Genomic DNA, 16,109 nt, shown 5'->3' with positions numbered 1-16,109 from the left:
TGACCTGCCTCCTGGGAAATGCAGGTCAAGAAGCAACAGTTAGAACTGGACATGGAACAGCAGACTGGTTCCAAATAGGAAAAGGAGTATGTCAAGGCTGTATATTATCACCCTGCTTATTTAACTTATATACAGAGTACATCATGAGAAACGCTGGGCTGGATGAAGCACAAGCTGGAATCAAGATTGACAGGAGAAATATCAATAACCTCAGATATGCAGATGACACCACCCTTATGGTAGAAAGCGAAGAACTGAAGAGCCTCTTGATGAAAGTGAAAGAGGAGAGTCAAAAAGTTGGCTTAAAACTCAACACTCAGAAAACTAAGATCATGGCATCTGATCCCATCACTTCATGGCAAATAGATGGGCAAACAGGGGAAACAGAGAAATATTTTATTTTGGGGGGCTCCAAAATCACTGCAGATGGTGAATGCAGCCATGAAATTAAAAGACGCTTACTCCTTGGAAGAAAAGTTATGACCAACCTAGACAGCATAGTAAAAAGCAGAGACATTACTTTGCCAACAAAGGTCCATCTAGTCAAAGCTATGGTTTTTCCAGTAGTCATGTATGGATGTGAGAGTTGGACTGTAAAGAAAGCTGATCACCATAGAATTGATGCTTTTGAACTGTGATATTGGAAAAGACTCTTGAGAGTCCCTTGGACTGGAAGGAGATCCAACCAGTCCATCCTAAAGGAAATCAGTCTTGGCTGTTCATTGGAAGGACTGATGTGGAAGCTGAAACTCTAATACTTTGGCCACTTGATGAGAAGAATTGACTCATTGGAAATGGCCCTGATTCTGGGAAAGATTGGAGACGGGAGGAGAAGGTGATGACAAAGGATGAGATTGTTGAAAGGCATCACCGACTTGAAGGACGTGAGTTTAAGCAAGCTCCCGGAGTTGCTGATGGACAGGGAAGCCTGGCGTGCTGCAGTTCACAGGGTCACAAAGAGCTGGACATGACTGAGCGACCAAACTGAACTGAACTGATAGTTGCTTTACAATGTTGTGTTAGTTTCTACTGTACAAAAAAGGGAATCAGCTATATGTATACATATATCCCCTCCTTCTTGGACCTCCCTCCCACCACCACCCCTGTAAATCATCACAGAGCACCAAGCTGAGCTCCCACTGCTATAAATCAGCTTCCTACTAGCCAGCTATCTTACATAAGGCAGTGTTATATATCAGTCTCAATCTCCCAATTCATCGTGCTCTCCCCTTCTTCCCCCACATTGGGTCCACAAGTCCATTCTCTATGTCTGTGTCTCTATTCCTGCCCTGCAACTAGGTCTGTCTGTACCATTTCCTGGAGAGTGTGAAGAAATAGGGAACCCACTTGCCACTCTTTTAAAATTGCATTATGTATACATGTTTATATATTTATAGCCTGCCCTCTCTAGTAGAATGTACTCAATAAAAGCAAGTACTATATCTGTTGTTGTTGTATTTCCAACACTTAGAATCATGCCTACACATAATAGGTGTGTAAGTCGAATAGTTTTGTCAAATATAGTTTGATTTTTAACCTATTTATAAATAGTAGTTCTCTGAGAAAAATGCATGAAAAAATTGTGTGAACTCTGTTTTTCATTTTGATTTATCACACCAAAAGTATCCTATGTTCCAGAAGTAAGATTACTGGATTGAACCGAAATTTTGAATTATGATTAAATTTGTAATTTTTGTATAGACATCACCTGAAAGTCATTAAACTTCTCTCATTATCAATTTAAAAAAAAAGCATTTTATGTCATACCAACCTATGTGTAAGTTCAGAGGGAGACTTCCCTGCTGAAAAGCATTTCTTGTGATGTAGACTTTCTGAGTTTCTCTGCTTGATGCCTCTCTATGCACGACTTTTGCTCTGCAGGGAATATTATTTACCCAATATTCTTTACCTTCCCTCAAAGTTGTAAGCACTTTCCAGAAGCTCACTAACAAGGTATAAACACAACATTTATCATTTCATAAATGTTTTGCTTTTCTTTGAAATCCTTCCTCTTTAAACTACAACAAATCTTAGTCATTAAAGGTTCATAACAAAGGAAAAGAAAACTAAAAATGAGAAAGTTCCACAACCCTATGGGTGCTCTTCCTTTGAACTCTGTGGGGTTCTCAATTTTTCTAAGATGTTTGAACCAAAGGAAGAAGAAGCAATTTTGACTGCTCCTTCTCTGAGCAGTATCCAGGGGCAGAGTCCATTAAATAAAGAGAGAAAAAGAGAGAGAGACAGACAGACAGAGCACTCACCATGGTATACTAAAATTTGTATCGTTGGCAGTGTGTGTTTTCATTTGTCATTTTTGAAAGCAGCATTTCACAAACAACCTTATGCCACACTGTAGAGTCACTATATGTTACAGACATTACAGAGTTAGGAAAAATGAGAAATATATGCTACTAAAGAACAGTAGTGTGAATAGTAATTATTACTCAAGAAATGTAATAAGGAAAAATGTAGATATGTATGTTTTTCAGTGTACATTGAAATAGCCATTTGTGCGTGATTCTCCTAACTCTTGTCAAAATCATTGGATAATATATTTCACACATTAATTAAATATATTGCAATGCTATAGCTAATAGAAAATCTGAGGAGTCAAAAGCACACATTTGGATAATTAATTTAATTACAGTATTTTTACATATATAAGAAAAGTATAAACTAATGTCACCTATTTATATTATTCAAATGCAAAACTAAAAAGGATTTTTAAGACAAAGTACTGCACATAACTGGTCACTCTTCCTCCTCAAAACATTTTCTTTACATTTTTCTGACATTTTGCTTTTCAGGTTCTCCTAGTTATTTAGTCAGAATTCCAGTTAATCAGAGGTAATTGTTACTTCGTTGCACTGTGAACTCCTTTAAGTTTTTTCATGTCATTTTCATTACATTGAGGCTTATAGGCTATTTTTTTTACCTGACTAACGCAATATCCTGCTATAACAGGCAATTACTGAAACTTTATAATGATGTCTATTCTTACATAAAATGGTGGAAGACTATGTAAAGTAATGAAATACCAAGTGTCCTTTCATTCTACTTGCAGCAAGGCTAGCTGGTGAATTTAGCTGCATAAAATGGGGACTACTGGCCAAAATATATCCAACAACATAACAGACAGACTTTTAAAAACAATACTTTAAAATTATTGATTTATTTGGCCATGCTCCAAGGCATGTGAGATCTTAGTACCCCAATCAAGGACCAAACCTGTGCCCCTGAATTGGAATGGTGGAGTCTTAACCCTACTGGACAACCAGGGAAGTCCCCAGGCATATTTTTTTTAAAGATGAAATTATGACACTCAAATTTAAAGTGGAACACAAGTTAAAGTTTTTTTATTTAATGTTATCTCCACAGACTGTCTCTCCACAAACAAAAGTCCTTATATATCCATAGAAAAGTATTATTTTTGCATTGCTATCAGTTACCTACAATTAACAAAATTATAAAATGAGTCTCATAATATCAGAATGAGGTAACCTGGAAGGGTGTGCCTCAGGCAATGCATAGATTTCCATTGAAGCCCATTTTTTTTCCCATTACAAATGTAAGAGGAATAATATATAAGAAGATGTCATTAACTCTGACAGAGCAAAACAGATTTCTCAGAGGTTGCTCAGTGGTTACAACTTTTGAACACACGATATTAATATTTCTACATCCAAGGATTAGAGAAAGGATAGATCATGAAAAGAAGTTAGGAAATGTAATGATGACTTTGTCTACATTGTGTGTGTGTGCATGCTCAGTCACTAAGTCTTGTCTGACTCTTTGTAACTCTAGGGACTGTACCCTGCTAGGCTCTTCTGTCTATGAGATTTTCCAGGCAAGAATTCTGGTGTGGGCTGCCATTCCCGCCTCCTTGGAAGCTTGCTAACCCAGGGATTGAATGTGTATCTCTTACGTCTTTTGCGTTAGCAGGTGGGTTCTTTACCACTGAGCCACCTGGGAAACCCCATGTATATGTTACCTGTCTATATAGTTCTGGTTTACAATTCTGATCATTCATATTTAACTTAGATTTGGATTGTCAATTAGAGAAAACTGGAAGAGCATATCTAGGCTTCTCTGGTGGCTCAGCAGTAAAGAATCTGCTTTTCAAGGCTGGTAACAGGGGTTTGATCCCAGAGTCAAGAAGATCCCCTGGAGAAGGAAATGGCAATCTACTCCAGCATTCTTGAGTGGGAAATCCCATGGACAGAGGAACCTGTATATCCTATTTGCTCTGTGAATAGATAACATGAGGGAATGAATGAGGCAATCACTTTAAGAATAAAATAAGATTGTACCTTCACATCAATGATTAGAAAATTCTCCCTTTGTTCTGTGTCCTAGAGCATATGCCTGGAAATTTACAACACTTTCTTTTCTTTGGAATTGTTGCCTCTGGTTTTGGCTTTTGTGGGTGTTTGTCCTAATCAGTTTGATGGAATTAGTGCAGTTCTGAGTAAAAGTGAAGAGGCTGACTTCACATTTATTGTTTAATCGCCTTATGGCTCCTCTTCCCTTTGGCTGTGGAAGTCTGGCCTGAAGATGCCAATAGGAAAAGGGAGATTACTTTCTCTCCAAATAACCCCATTTTCTCAATGACTATTGACATTATGAAGCTATTCAAGCTAACCAATTAAAAGCATAAAAAGGCAGTGAAGTTAGCTTACTAACACTTACAGCAATGGTCTTTCCAGAAGATTGAGAAGCTGACTTCTCAGTATGCTAAAGTGCAGTTCAGATAAGGAATATGTGAATACTGAAATCCATATGTACAGGAAGAGCAGAGTGTGTAGACTGGGGTCCTCATAGTGCATACTTAGGATCACTTTAAAATTTTTAAGTTATAGTCTAATGAAAGATAGTTATTTCTACTTAGCTATGTGTATCACCATTTCTAGTACATTTCATCTACATTATTCATAGAGAATAGTGTATATCTGGATCGTCCCATTGGTATAATTCTTTATTTTCATAAAATATGACAATCGATCAATACCACTATAATAAAAATGCAATTATATAGTGCTATTTGAAGTTTGGCTACTTTTCCTAAGCAATACTACATAAGATACATTTTTCCCTTCTCGTACATTTGTATACAAGTTTTTTTTTTTTTTTTTTGCTACACTTACACAATAAATGTTTTAAAAATAATTGTCTTTCCTTATGAAATTTGTTCTAATACTCTTCTTGGAAGAATAAAAGTACAATTTAGTATTTTCCTTACTCTCATTGTGATGGTTCCATTCCTTGGAAGCGGGATATTACACAGACCAAAAAAAAAAAAAAATCTAATGAAATGCTTGAGGATAACAATATGTTCGAGTTATTAGGATAAGGTTGAATACAAACACAAAAAAATGCATCAATGTTATACAAATCTAGTTTTTTTTTTCTTTCAGCTTCATTGTATTTTTTACATTTTTGAAATGTGTTTTTCAAAGGATAGTCTTTAAAGTTTTTCAAATTTAGACACCTTCTTTTTTGGTGAGCAATGTCAGTAACATATAGTATACATATGAATACCGCTTTGTAATGCAGACATATAAATGTTGTGACCTTTACTGAATTAAGACTCCTCAAAGAGGGATATTCTCCTCTTAAACTACAAGATATATTAACCGTTAATGAATATTGTTCAGTCACTAACTTGTGTCCGACTCTTTAGGATCCTGTGGACTGCTGCAGGGCAGCATACCCTGTCCTTTACTATCTCCAAGAATTAAGATAACAACAAGAATTAAAATAACAAACTCTACACTTCAGCATTAGGAGACTATTTTCTTTTAAGATTATCCATCAAACAATAAAATATTTAAAATAATTATGAAAACAATTTTATGAATTGTCTTTTATTAGAAGAGGTCCTTATTCTTGAAAGAAACAAAAAGAAATAAATGATCACATTATCTTTCTTTGTTCAGTTCTCTGGAACGGGTTTTACAGTGATTTTATAAGTCATTTAAGGATGTGCTTTATTTGATATGTTTCTATTTATTAAGGACTTTTCATTTGTTATATCAAATTTTGTCTCTTCCGTGAACAAAATGACAAAGCACACATTATCTCTTCAACTATGGAGAACATATTTTTATTTCAGGGCTTTCTTCTAAATTTTGCTGAAACTTTGGAACTGAATTAAAATATATCATGAAAATTAACTTATGATGGATTAAATAGAGAATTCTAGATAGAAATTTACCTCCAAGATATATGTGCTTTCATTCCAAGGAGGGTAAGGCACAAGACCAATGAGATATCCCAGGAGTTCTAAAACTTATGGGCTTCCCACGTGGCTCAGTGATAAAGAATCCACCTACCAATGCAGGAGACATGGGTTTGATCCCTGGGTTGGGAAGATACCCTGAAGAGGGAGTGGCAACCCTCCCCAGAATTCTTACCTGGAAAATCCCAGAAGAGACAGAGGAGTCTGGCAGGCCACAGTCCATAGGGTCACAAAGAATCAGACATGACTGAGCATGACCACACACTCTAAAGCTTAAAATACTAGTTTGATCTTCCCCCTAGAAGCATAAATGTATGTTCCAAGATCCTCTCCTTTTGAACTTCCAAAAGAATTGTTTATACTAGGAGAAAAAGTATGCTCCCCATCTTTAGGAAGAAATGACGGTACAAATGATCCTCCCTCCTATATAATAATCACCTAGATTCATATTTTAAGGTCTTACCTGCAGGACAAACTCTGGCCCATGAGGATAATCTCTTATCTTGTTCTTATTGTATAGCCCTGCAAGGGAAAATCTGGTCTTGAAAAATGAGCAACATTATTGACTGTAAGTAAAGATCTTCTCTGCTGCAGAAACCATGTGTTTGCATTCAGGAAAACATTAATAAATATAGACATTAAAAAGTTAACACACAGTCTTCCTAAACAGATCATTATTTTTATATCTAATCTTTGGGGAATAAATGCTTGTTGCTTCTCATTTATTGTTGAATACTTGTTGCCCTCACTCTATCCACCAGTGTGATGGTATCACAAGGTTGGGTCTTTGGTAAGTAATTAGATTCAATGAAGTCATTAGAGTGAAGTCCTCATGGATGGTATCACTCCCTGTATAAGATTCATGAGGGACTTTGTTTCTTCTGCTCTGATCTCTACCATTTGACGATGCAATGAGTCAACCATGTACACCAGAAAAGGGCTTTCACCAAACATAGCTGTGCTAACATCATGATTTTGTTAATATGGTAGTAATTTTTTGGTATTTTGTTATAACAACCCAGAGTAAGAAAATAATGGTTGATAAATCCCTGACTGTCTAGAAATAACATCCAAAAAAGATGTCCTTTTCAAGATAGGGATCTGGAATGTAAAGTAGGAGGTCAAGAGATACCTGGAGTAACAGGCAAATTTGGCCTTGCAGCACAGAATGAAGCAGGGCAAAGGCTAACAGAGTTTTGCCAAGAGAGCACACTGATCATAGCGAACACCCTTTTCCAACAACACAAGAGATGACTCTACACATGGATATTACCAGATGGTCAAAACCAAAATCAGGTTGATTATATTCTTTGCAGCCTAAGATGGAGAAGTCTTTTGCAATCAGCAAAAAGAAGACTGGGAGCTGACTGTGGCTCAGATCATGAACTCCTTATTGCCAAATTCAGACTTAAATTGAAGAAAGTAGGGAAAACCACTAGACCATTCAGGTATGACCTGAATCAAACCCCTTACAGTTATACAATGGAAATGACAAATAGATTCAAGGGATTAGATCTGATTGACAGATTACCTGAAGAACTATGGACGGAGGTCTGTGACATTGTACAGGAAGCAGTGATCAAGATCATCTCCAAGCAAAAGAAATGCAAAAAGGCAAAATGGTTTTCTGACAAGGCCTTAAAAATAGCTGTGAAAAGAAGAGAAGCTAAAGGCAAAGGAGACAAGGAAAAATATATCCATTTGAATATAGAGTTCCAAAGAATAACAAGGAAAGATAAAAAAGCCTTCCTCAGCGATCAATGCAAAGAAATAGAGGAAAATAAAAGAGTGGGAAAGACTAGAGATCTCTTCAAGAAAATTAGAGGTAACAAGGGAACATTTCATGAAAAGATGGGCACAATAAAGGATAGAAACGGTATGGACCTAACAGAAGCAGAAGATATTAAGAAGAGGTGGCAGGAAAACACAAAAGAACTATACAAAAAAGATCTTCACAACCCAGATAACCATGACAGTGTGATCACTCACCTAGAGCCAGACAGCCTGGAATGCAAAGTAAGGTGGGCCTTAGGAAGCATCACTAGGAAAAAAGCTAGTGGAGGTGATGGAATTCCAGTTGAGCTATTTCAAATCCTCAAAGATGATGCTGTGAAAGTGCTGCACTCAGTATTCCAGCAAATGTGGAAAGCTCAGCAGTGGCCACATGACTGGAAAAGGTCAGTTTTCATTCTAATCCCAAAGAAGGACAATGTCAAAGAATGTTCAAACTACTGCGCAGTTGCATTCATTTCACACTCTAGTAAAGTAATGTTCAAAATTCTCCAAGCCAGGCTTCAACAGTACATGAACTGAGAACTTCCAGATGTTCAAGCTGGATTTAGAAAAGGTAGAGGAACCAGAGATCAAATTGTCAATGTCCATTGGATTAGAAAAATCAAGAGAATTCCAGAAAAACAACTACTTCTGCTTTACTGATTATGCTAAAGCCTTTGTGTAGATCACAACAAACTGGAAAATTCTTCAAGAGATGGAAATATCAGACCACCTGATTTGCCTCCTGAGAAATCTGTAGGCAGGTCCAGAAGCAACTGTTAGAGAGAGAGAGAGATAATTGTATGTGTGTGTGTGTGTGTGTGTGTGTGTGTGTGTATACATATACATAGCTGCATATTGCCACATGTTTATTTAACGTATAGGCAGACTATATCATAGCTGGAATCAAGATTGCCTGGAGAAATACCAACAACCTCAGATGTGCAGAGGATACCACTTCAGTGGCAGAAAGGAAAGAGGAAATAAAAGAGTCTCTTGATGAGGGTAAAAGAGGAATGTGAGAAAGCTGGATTAAAACTCAATATTCAAAAAACAAAGATCATGGCACCTAATCCCATCCCTTCATGGGAAATAGATGGGGAAAAAGTGGAAACAGTGAAAGATTTTATTTTCTTGGGCTCCAGATTCACTGTGGATGGTGGCTGAAGCCATGAAATTAAAAGATGTTTGCTCATTGGAAAAAAAGCCATGACAAACAGTGTATTAAAAAGCAGAGACATTGCTTTGGTGACAAAGGTCCCTATAATCAAACCTATGTTTTTTCCAGTAGTCATGTTTGGATATGAGAGTTGGACCATAAAGAAGGCTGAGCATGGATAAAATTTTTTCTCTTATGTTTCATCATTAGTTTAAATTTTTATTGGAATATAGTTGCTTTATAATGTTGTGTTAGGTTCTATGGTACAGCTAAATGTATTTGTTGTTTTTCAGTCACTAAATCATGTCTGACTCTTTGCAACCCCATGGACTGAAGCATGCCATGCTTCTCTGTCCTTCACTATCCCTCAGAATTTGCTCAAACTCATGCCCACTGAATCAGTGATACCATCAAATCATCTCATCCTCTGTCTCCCCCTTCTCCTCTTGCCCTCAATCGGTCCTAGAACCAGGGTCTTTTCCAGTGAGTTTGCTCTTCATATCAGGTGGCCAAACTATTGGAACTTCAGCTTCAGCATCAGTCCTTCCAAAGAATATTCAGGATTGATTTCCTTTAGGATGGACTGGTTGGATCTCCTTGCTGTCCGAGTGACTCTCAAGAGTCTTCTCCAGTACCACAGTTTGAAAACATCAATTTTTCCAATTATTTATATATGTATCCCCCCCTTTTTTTTTATTTCCTTCCCATTTAGGTCTCCACGATTAGTGATTATTTTTAAATGCTTATCAAATATCAGGAAGAATTCCTGTAGAGGAGCAGGTTAGACAAATTTTCTAATACTTGCTTAATAAAACCAAAGTTCTATGAGAGTCATGAATTGCTGAAGGATTCTTATGTATACCAGATTGACTTTTAAAATTTCCGGAAAATGATGGAAATATTTTAAGAAATTAAGCTGATAAAATGTGTCAAAGATTTTCAGTATTCCTGAGACTCACTAGGTCTCTCACAAATTCCCACTGTTTCAAGGTCAATTTCTTCAACAAGTGTCAACCTTAGCACATCCCTCACAGTTTTACCACTATATGAAATAAAGCAGGGTTCAGCTCAACACTCTACCTGGTACTCTTATTGAATTCTTCTTTTGTAAAAACAGAAATCATAAATATTCTTCTCCTGTAGCCCCATACAAAAAGTAAAAAAGATACTGTTAAGCTGAATTACTAATCAACTGACTACCATGTCTTGAGGAGGCAGACTTCCTCAATAAAGAAATTTTCCTCTTGGTCAGTACTATATGTCATGAGACAAATTCAACTCAAGTTGGTAAGCTTTAAAAAGTCAGTACTTGGTATATGCTTTTGGCATTTATGAGGTATGTGATTGTTTTCTTACAGGCAGTTGTGAATTCCAACAAGTTTTAAGTAGGAAAATCCAAGTGTTCTCTGAGAATTTTTTTTAATAAACATTTTGAAAGCCAGTTTCCAAAACTGACTGTAGAAATGGTAACATAAAATTTAAAACATAGATACAAAGCCACTTCAGACGCAGCTGTCCCTGGATACACAAAGATTATAGAAGTCCATGTTTGTCATTCAGAGACTACTGTTGTGTGATAGATTTCTTCAAAGCAGAATGTGATTCTTTACATTGCCTGTCAATTTTTATACTCCAGACTGTCTTTACCATAAATTTAACCTGATGCTTCTTTTGAAGCTGAAAGAACTACAGCTATAATAACTAACTCAAAGACAACATAGTCTTCTCTGGAATTAGTGCCAAAAACATAGGATACACCATCTGATCTATATTTTTAGCCCCAGGGGCAGTGGTATCTTCAAAAGAAGGAGTGATTGATCCATGTTAAGCAACCTCAGGAGAATTTTCTAATTAGGTGACGATTTAATGAAATGCCTGCTCTGAGTGCTGTGTGGAGTACAAAGTACAGGGGAATATGTCCAACTGCAGTATTAGCAAGAGAGCAAATGGCTAAGAGAACTCAATGTCTGCAATTATTTCAGAGTTGTAACTTTTAAGTCTATTTAGCATTATCATTGAAATTTAATTCTTGGGATTTTCATTAGGAAAACCATGCAATATTTTTTCATTCTCTGAAGTAATTTACCAATCAGATCATGGATAGGCAAAGTTTCATCACAGTATAAAGTAGAAATAATTTTTGCCTCTGCAACCTGCTATATGAATGCAACAACTTATCATAGAAATAGAAATTCAAGACACTTAGCATTATTTGAATGTGTTGTTCAGTAAAAACAAAATAAACAAAAAAACCTATGTGCATTGTGTGTATGTCATATTTATCATTAAAGTGCACCTGCTTTGAAAAATATATGAATCAACCTGTATATAAAATGTTAAAATGGAAATAGCCACAGTGTTTTTAAAGCTGAAATTTCACAGACAAGGTAAAAGATAAATTGCATTTTGAAAAGAATGTTCTGCATAAGGAAATTAAAAATTATTTTATAAATATTGGTAATAGTAAAAAACATCACATTTGTAACCCATGAATCTTAACTCCTCTTTCTATTTGCTAGATATAATTGTTGTACACTGTAACCATATTAAATATGAATTTATTACATAATATATGTAATGTGATAAACACTTGTTAGCTCTTTTGTTGATGTGTATTTGGCCTTAACTCTTCACTGGGATTTTGCTACTTTACCAGCGTTTTGTTTGCCTGTCTCCGGTATTTTGTCTTACAAACATCTTTGCTCATTTCAAAACTTAGTTAGCCCTGTATATATATATATATATTGCTTCCCAGGTGGCACAGCGGTAAATATCCATCTGCCAGTGCAGTTGCTGCAGGAGACATGGGTTCAATACCTGGGTCAGGAAGATCCCCTGGATGAGGAAATGGCAACCCACTCCAGTATTCTTGCCTGGAAAATCCCATGGACAGAGGAGCCTGGAGGGCTACAGTCCATGGGATCACAAAGTTGGACACAACTGAAGCAACTGAGCAGATATATATATATATATATATACACACACACACATATATATTGCTTCAGTCGTATATACATATATGACTGATACATATATACATATATATATGTATATATATACACACATATATATATATAATCAGGAGGATATATAGCATAGAATAAGGACTCCTTTACCCAAAATCAAACCTGAAGAAATTGTAGAAACAAGACTAGAACACAGATTCAAGAAACTAATAAAGACAATAAAATATATATATATACTGACAATGCAGGTTGACCGGTGAGTGTGGAAGTGTGGCCATAGGCCTGGATCTGAGAGCAGCTAGATGAAGCCCTAAGATTTTAAAAATTGGCTCTTGCGTATACTCTCAACAGTGCTTTGCAACAATGACTGTCCTTTTGTTGCAGAAACTGGCAAAAACAGCTGATGCTGGTGCCCACAAGATATCAAGGCATTGCAAAGGTTTGGGTGGAGGAAAGTGTTGATTTCAAAATGTATTCTCTTGCCTGAGCTTTGGTTTCTTAGTTTTCACTTCTCCCTTGCCATTCAGGGTAAATTATACCCAATAAATAGTTTCTGCAAAAGCGGCTACTGCTAATAATTTGATGATGAAATCAAGACCAAAGGGGTTAACCTGATATGTGGAGGTAAAGGAGGAGGAGTATTAAGGTGAGGAAACATGTAGGTGCAATGAGATGGATCGGAGGGGTGCTTGGGGCTTTCCACTCTTCAAACTCATGGACCGATCTCATCATCAAAGTAACTTATTTAACCAAGAGAGCACAAACTCATAGACCAAAGCTAAATATCTAAAAAGCATACATTCATTAAAGATATATAATACACTAAAGAACATATTCCACTAAAAGAGAGTCACAAATAATTAAAAGTAAGATTATTTCTTAAGTGCAAGTCACTCAGTTGTTTTCAATTCTTTGTGACCCAATGAATATACAGTTGATGGAATTCTCCAGGCCAAAATATTGGAGCAGGTAGTCTAGCCCTTCTCTAGCGGATCTTCCTGACTGAGGAATCAAATGGGGATTTCCTGTATTGCAGGCTGATTCTTTACCAGCTGAGCTACAAGGGAAGCCCATTTCTTAAGTATGTAGGTAAAATACTAGCAACATAAAACAAAAATTACAATAAAAAAGACCCTAGGTTTCCAATTTCTAGTTCCACATGGAAGAAGCTTAGAAGTTCCTCCTGCGTTCTTAACAGCAAGCAAAAATTTGGACAGGCTGGAAAATCACTAACATTTGTTGGTTCTATGAGAGGGAAAGTCACCGACACCAAGATTGGAGAGATAGGGAGTCATGAGTTAATAACAGAATCTGTAGCAGAAATTGTGTAGAGGGAACCAGAAGGAAAATATATCAAGATTTAGAGAAGGAATCCATGAAACAGGATTTGAGAACAGGAAATCAGTAGGCAAAAAATATATCAGTAAAAGTTGGTTCTTTGAAAAGATTGATAAAATTGATTAGCCTCTAGAGAGGCCAACTACAAAAAAAAAAAGACCTCAATTATTAATATCAAAAATAAAAGATGGAGCATTAGTACATACATGATGGAAAATAAAGGATTATAAATCATAAATTCTAGCTGGAAATTTTAATAAAAGGTGGTAACTATGGCATAAATTTATAAATGAAGTAGACCAAAAAATTGGTTTTAATTTTAAGAATAAAGAGAGCCATTGAAGATCTGAGCAATGTAATCAATGTACTCAATTACTAAATGTGGAAGCAGCACTGTCATACACTGAATGTCTGTGTTCCCCCAAATTTGTATGCTGAAATTCTTAACCCTAATGTGATGATTCTAGGAGGTGGGGCTTTGGGAGATAATTCAATCATTCAGACCACGTGAATAGGATTATCATTCTTAAAACACACACACACACACAGAGAACTTTCTTGCTGTCTTTCTGTCATTTGAGGGTACAGAGGGAAGATCTTCTGGAAACCAAGAAGAGGGCTCTCATCAGACCACCTCCAAATCTGTGCCTGCCCTAATCTTATATTTCCTAGCTGATAGGACCATGACAAGTAAATTTTTGTTGTTTAAGCCACCTGTGATGGCATAGTCAGTTGCTGAGTTGTATCTAACTCTTTGCAACCCCATGGACTGTAGCCTGCCAGGCTCCTCTGTCCATGGGGTTTTGCAGGCAAGAATACTGGAGTGGGTTGCGATTTCCTCCTCCAGGGGATCTTCCAGACACAGGGATTGAACCTGTATCTCCTGCGTTGGCAGGTAGATTCTTTACCATTAGCACAATCTGGGAATCCTTGTTTGTTTGTTTGTTTTTTAATTAGTTTATTTATCTATATTTTTTTCTTTACAATATAGTATTTGTTTTGCCATACATTGACATGAATCCACCATGGGTGTACATGCGTTCCCCTTCCAGAACCCCCCTCCCACCTCCCTCCCCATCCCATCCTTGTTTAAGCCACCCAGTCCATAGTGTTATATCACGGCAGTTTGCATTGTTTAAAAGAAACCCTTTACCCCGACACAGAAAATCTTTTTTTCAAGTACATGTAATATATTAATACTAAACATTACATGAAGCATTACTTGATCCTAAAGGGGAAATAATGCTTTTGTTGTTGTTCAGTCACTAAGTTGTGTCTGACTCTTTGCAACCTTGTGGATTGCAGAATGCCAGGCTCCCTTGCCCTTCACTATCTCCCAGAATTGCTCAGATTAATGTGCAAAGCATTTTATAAAGCTTTTTTTCTTTCAAATAATCTTTATTAAATGATTAATATTTTATATCTCTTAGTTGTAAATAGCACAGTGATATTCTTGCTGATACGACATTAGTTTTCTCAGTGGTTTTATAAGATATCTTGAACTTTGTATTAGCATATGTATTTGAACTGTGCAATGAAGGCAGGCTTTTATTCTGACAGAAACCAACTATGATATGCCTAATTAGTTTAACCATGAAGACTGGCTTTCTTAATTGAGTTATGTGAAGGGATGAAATCATTATTAACAAATATTGCATTGGCAAATGTAAATTAGCATGAAAAGTATTTCAGCTTTCATTACCCTTTTTGAATACATAAGATTAAATACATGTCTCTAGGTGAAAACATAACAGATGTAATTAATAGTCAGTTGATAATATTTAGTAAATCATTTTTGGTTTACTTCCCAGAATTCGGGGCATGAATGATCTGCTGGCACACTAAGAATTTTGTTTTTTGTAAGTCAGTCGATTTTCAAATCTTTGCTTTCAACAAATTAAAGGGGAATCTTATTTGTCAGCTAATATCTTATAAAATAAATGTATTAATTAATCACTATGCAACTTTTCCATGTAATTAAAAAGTTGAAGTAACTCAGTGACAATCTATAAGAAAACTAATATATTGTCATCTATTTATTTATATGAACAAAAATTTTAACACTTAAAATTAATTTTTCTTTAAAAGGATAGTTAATTTCTTATGAAAGTTGATTCATTCCATCAATGTGTAATATTCATTAATGGGTATATATTAGGGGCAAGGATATCAATCTCATTGAGAGATATATTTTAATAAAAGTATACTTTCAGTTAAATAAAATTTGTTGAATTATTATATATTTATGTGTTATAATGAATGTATTTTTTGATCGATTACTGCTAATAATAGTCACAAGATAGCTGAATGAAGAAAAAAATTGTAGTCTTACATCGTGGAAAAAAGTAATTTAATTTCAACTTATATACTCTTTTGCATGAAATATAATAGAAGATGAATAATATCCTGATAGTGCATAATTAGAAATTTGAGTCAAATGAAAAAAGGAGTGATGACACCTATACAAGCATGATAATTTTTAGATTCCACTGACTTTGTTTAATAGTATTGCAATGATTTCATTGTACCATTATAGTAAAATGATTTCATAGAGTATAATAAAACAACTCTATCTTTTTTGTGACAGTTTTTCTCAGACGCTTTTTCCAAGACCAGCTGAGTAGCAAATAGCCTT

The sequence above is a fragment of the Giraffa tippelskirchi genome, chromosome 5 (genome assembly GCF_054371585.1).
Source record: "Giraffa tippelskirchi isolate mGirTip1 chromosome 5, T2T-mGirTip1v1.2.pri, whole genome shotgun sequence".
NCBI classification, from domain to species: Eukaryota; Metazoa; Chordata; class Mammalia; order Artiodactyla; family Giraffidae; genus Giraffa; species Giraffa tippelskirchi.
The sequence above is the reverse complement of the archived record's forward strand: the minus strand, read 5'-3'. Positions refer to the sequence as shown.